The sequence below is a fragment of the Arachis hypogaea genome, chromosome 16 (genome assembly GCF_003086295.3).
Source record: "Arachis hypogaea cultivar Tifrunner chromosome 16, arahy.Tifrunner.gnm2.J5K5, whole genome shotgun sequence".
NCBI lineage: Eukaryota > Viridiplantae > Streptophyta > Magnoliopsida > Fabales > Fabaceae > Arachis > Arachis hypogaea.
The window spans coordinates 251,194-257,193 of record NC_092051.1 but is presented as its reverse complement, the minus strand read 5'-3'; positions in this window follow the sequence as shown (position 1 = coordinate 257,193).

Here is a 6,000-nt window from a genome sequence, read left to right as displayed (position 1 = left end):
AACATAAAATGCTTACTACTAACTATAAAAACTTGTATTTTTTTTTTTTTACTAAAGATAAGAGATTCGAACGCGCAATCTCTTAATTGAGTATGGGAAGACTAGCCATTTGAGCTATTACTCATTGGCCTATAAAAACTTGTATTACATGTCTAATAAAAACAGAAAAAATAAAAACTAAATATTAATAAAACAACTATTTATATACATTTTAAATTTTCATTTCACAGTCAATTCTAATTTATACAAAAAAAGTATATCATTTATATAAATAATTTACAATATATAAATTTCTAATACAGTTTTGTTAAAATAATTTTAATAAAAATTATTTGATGGTATTAAATTTTTGAGGATATTATTATATCCCTTTCTATTAGTTTTTCTTCTTCAACATTAATAGATAGGACGTAAATGAATGATTAATGCTATATAAACTCTACCTTAGACACTTAAATTTGATATTAAATAAAGCTGCTTATATTTTATTTCAGTTCCTAAACATTTTTGGTGAATTTTTCACTTTATATATTCTTTAAAAAATAAAAAAGAAACGTATACTGTGAAATGATGAGCTGCAAATGAAAATGGTAATTGGAAATGGGAAATAGGTGTCGGTGGTGGGGTCCAAATATGAGCTGCTATTGAGAATTTAGAATTAGAAATAAAAATGTGTGTGATTGCCTGCACATGGGTTCATCTTTGTGTGTTCTCAGCTTCTCATAATTAAGAAGTGGAGAGAGAGGGGTGCTCGATCTTGTTTTGACGCCAAAGGGAATATAATGCATATGCCGCCATATGCATGGTCTCACTCTCACTCTCACATGTGAATGTGACGAATTTAAGTGCCCATGTCCCTCTTCATCCATGAAATCCATGACCATACCTTTTAGACTAGATTAATGCATGTGTCTTACCCTCTTAGAAGGAGTAATTTAACGGTCAAAATTTATTTGTAGTAGTTGTCTTTAAGTAAATTTAATAATTAAAAATTATTAATTTTATTTAAAAATAATGTATTTAAATATCTATTATAGGTAGTATTCAATCATTAAATTTAAAAAAAAAATTATATATGTATTTTATAGTACTTTGCATCTTTGTTGGTCTATTATACATCGACCACTTTTTATTTAAATAAGAGTAAATTTTTATCATGGTTTCTGAAATTTACGCGTTTTGATCCTTAAGATATTAATTTTCTTATAGTGGTTTTTAGATATAATTTTAGACTTCATAGTGGTCTTAATATTCATTTTTGGTGATGAGTCCGTTTTCGATATACCAATGTGATCATCTGTTGTCACGCTGAACGCTTTCCAACAGTTTAGTGACATAGTTTAATTCTAATTTATACCCAATTTAGACCCTTACTCAATATATAAGCCTAATTCCTAATTAACACTTATTGTTGTGCATTTCATCTTCTTTTTCAATGATTAATGTTAATGTTCAGAAACTATGATATTTAATTAAGTAAATGAGATTTTCGTTTTAGTGATTAAACAGGTAGAAAAATTAGTTGATGGAGATGTTAATAGCACCATAAGAATGACCAAAAACAATAGAAAACAATGTTTTTATGCTACTTATTTAAGTGATCCTACTATCACATTCTTTTTCTAAAAACAACTTAACTTATCATTTAAATCTCTATAACTCTATGTACCACTTGTTTTTATGCTCATTTTTCTATGCTTGGAATTAAAAATCAGAAAATCTTCTTATAAATTATTAGAAATTAATATTTTGTCTCATCTAAATGTAAACTAATCAAATAGAGCATCTTCAAAAAATTTCAATCTAATTAAATTCTAGAACCATATTGACAAAAAAAAAGCAAACAACATCAACCATACTCACAATACAAACATAATAAAGAACCATTATGCATTGCAAAAAATAAAAAATAAAAAAATTATATTCACTAACAACGACAGTAGCAAAACTTCTTATGATGGAAGAGAAGGTGAACGACAAAATGAGAAATTATTCAAATGTCTTTCGGACGCAAAAATTTTAACTCCACCAATAAAATTCTATGACAATGGCATTGATAAAGAGAGGAGAAGGAGAAAGAAGAAGAAAAACAAAAAAGATAGAAGTGGAGAAGACAAGTGAAGTGAAGGTGTTTAATCAAAATCGTTTTATATGTTTAATTTGAGTTGAATGGTGTGTCGTTTTTGCCAAAAATGAGTGCCAAACTAAAACGGCAACGATTTGGTTCACTCCAGCGTGACAAGTCATCACAAGTCAATACCACGACAGATAGCTCATCATTAAAAATATAAATAGGGACTACTATAGTGTCTAAAATTGTATCTAAAAAACCACTATAAAAATAATAAGATCTAGAAAATCAAAATGAATAATTGCGTAAATTTTCGTGACCATTATAAAAATTTTCGCTACCATTTTCCCAAGCTCCCACTCATGATTGGTGCATTTTTACATGGTTCAACATCAACAACACATTGACATTGGGGAGATTTTCCAGACACTATTGAATGCACTGTGCACATGTCTAGTTTGTCCGAGCCAAGTGGCACATATTATGAGCAATAACTCTATTTGCTAATGCTAAATCTGTCTTCTTGAGAGTTCGTAAATGGCAGTGTACTTTGGAATATAACCATAGGCCCACAGGGCATAGGGCAAGGTTCACGTGCCAATTCAAAATGTTGTTCACGGTCTCTCATCTGCTTCCCCATTCCTTTGAACGCTGGGCAGATCTGTAATATATCATTTAAAAGATTGGGACTACCAACTACTAAGAATGTACACCAACCGGATCGGAGTTCTATAGTTTTCATATATGTCACCAACGCTGAGAAAACAATGTTGTAAGCTCATTACTTCAATAACTTACGCGTTATCTCAACTCTCATCAATATATCTTTTTTTCTTTTTTTTGGTATTAATACAACTATATATAACAGATAACATACACAATATTAGGATTTTTCTTATGTAGACATGAATAAATTTGTGATGATGTAAGTATCATGCATATAGCACCCGACAAAAAGTTAAAATTTATTACGATTTAAAATAAATAAATAAATTCTGATAATTTTGATCAGATTAAATAATTTTTATGTTTTAAATATAATTTGATATTTGATATTTTTAATTTACTCTTTTGATTTTATATAAAATTTTGATTTCAACTGCCTTGGCTATTGTAGTATATCTTAATGGGAGATTTTATGGTGCTTACCCAAAAAATTAACATATGTTTTTATGTATCAATTGTTGAGGATTATTGGAGGCTATTTTTTTTAAATGAAAAAGGAAAAAGAAAGATTAAATTAAAATAATATAATAAAAATTTTGAGAAATTTTTTAAATAAATAAATTAAATATTTTATTTATCAAAATATATTATTATAAAAATATTTATTAATTAATATAATATTATTTATTCTATTTATATTAAAAACAAGATGTATATATGTATGTTTTGTTTACACTATAAATAAAATAAATAAAATAACATAAACAAAATATTAAAAAAATCTATTAATGTCTGAAATAATAATAATAAGTATAAAATTAATTAAAATAATAAATATTTAATATTTTTTATTATAAAATTGTTAAAACATAAATATTTTTTTTTGTATATTTTTAAATATTACACATCTTAGTTTAATATACGTGATACTTATCTGTTTGTTTAGATGTAGATGTATATTTTTTTTTTGCCAAAATATATAAATATCGTTTAACAATTTTTATGAATAACAATTTGCTCTTGTATAAAATAAAAAAAAAAAATCACTCCTCCCACAAATTCGATCGGCCAAACAAAACAAAACCCCCCTTTTCTCCCTCTCCCCCTCCCCCTTTTTCTCTTCCCTACGCTACCTTAGAAAGAAAATCTCCATGTCCATCCTTCGCACTTGAGTGTTGATGAGCGAATATTTTATACGCTTTTTGACATCTTTTTCATATAGTTTTTAGTAGTTTTTGTTTAGTTTTTATTGAGTTTTTATAGGTTTTAGTGTTAAATTCACATTTTTGGACTCTATTATGAGTTTTTGTGATTTTGGGCAATTTCAGGTATTTTTTGGCTGAAATTGAGGAGTTGGAGCAAAAGTCTGATTCAGAGACAGAGAAAACACTGCAAATGCTGTCCAGATTTGAACTACCTACATTTGGAAGAGCTTTTCTGGAGTTACAGAAGTTCAAATGGAGAAATCTCAACGGCTATGGAAAGCTGACTTCTAGAGCTTTCCAGAAATATATAATAGTCCATACTTTGCTTCGGATTAGAAGACCCAAAACTGGCATCCAACGCCAGCTACCTGCCCCCTTCTAGGCGTCCAGCGCCCAAAGAGCAGAGCCCAATGTCCAAAGGCCCAAAGAAGACGTCCCAGTTGGCATTCCATGCCCAAGGAAGCCTAATTACGTGGATCTCATCAAAGCTCATCCCAAACACTTACCAAGTGGGCCCAAGAAGTGGATTTTAGCACTAAATAGACTGTTTTATCCTTACTAGTCATCTGTTTAGTATTTAAAGTGTACTTTACATAATCATTCGACCATATCATACACCATACACATTTTACACTTTGTTTTATTTTTAGTCATAGTTTCTAAACCTCCTAGGTTGAGGGGAGGAGCCCTGCTGAGTCCTATAAATTAATAAAAGTATTACTTTTCTCTTCGATCCGTGTTTGATTGATTCAAAGATGTATATTCGTTCTTCATCAATATGAATGCGTTGAACTGGCATAAGGTTATCATATTCTACATGGGTTCAGAGTGCGTCTTTCATCGGACAATGATGAACCACCAGCTTGAATATACGTCTCTCAGACGGCTAATCCACGATTTCGTTGGGGACTTCTCGAGACATCAGTTCAGCCGATTTACAGGGAGATTAGGGTCTCTGTGGTAGAGGCTAGAATCCTAAGAAGCTTCACCCTCAATCAGAATGGATCCGCACTAAACCTGGGTTTCAGATCTGGAGGAGTATTGGCAGCTGCTCAAACCAGTGTCAATCACATATAGCCTGCCATTGAAGAAATCACTCACAAGCAAGGAGAGCAGTAGTATCAGAGTTAATTCAGAAAGACAAAGCAACTCCAACTCTTAACTCTAATCCTATTACTTAATCCAATTGGTTTTACCCTTTACGAACATTTTTCCTACAACTCTATTCCTATTCTTATAATTAAACATTGTAATTCCATCTTTCAAAAATCAACAACCTTCTGATCTTGCTTGACTAAGACTGGCAAGATAACCATAACTTGCTTCAAACCACAATTCTCGTAAGATCGGCCCTGACTCACTCAGGTATTACGACCCAGTGCACTTGCTGTACGAAGGTGTGGGAATTCGTGCACTAGGTGTCCACTACACAGCATAGCCCAATTAATATCAACCTAGTCTTGTCTCACATCCGATCCAATGCAATTTTCTTTTCTCATTTTGGTTTCTTATTTTTTTAACTTAAATTTATCTTACTAATAAAAAATTACTCACTACGTTAACAAAATAACTCACCAACAAGTTAACAGTAACTCTCAGACAAAACCTACTGCAGTTGCTCCTAGCAAAAGAGACCGACAAATTAGAATTAGTTGAGTACCTTCACGAATCAACATCAGAGGCACACTTTCCGTATTTCTCAATGGACATACTCCTCCATCTCATGAAGATGAAGTTGGTGTCATCATCGTAGCAACCCCCGTAATACAATGCCAATTAATCATTATATAATTTAACTAGATTGATAACAAAAAGACCAACTTAATTTATAGTTATAAAACTCGAGGAATAAACTCAACATATTCAAAGTTTAATAACCTAATTATCGAATAAGAATTCAGATACCAAATTAAAACTTATTTAAGAAAAATCAAGGAAGCCTTTGGCATTGACATCAAAGGCAACGCAAAAAGAGAAAATATTGTCATTCTTGCAATCAGATAGATCTAAGGTTTAACCCCTAGTACCGCTTCTTTCTCTCCCCTACCCCCAATCCCA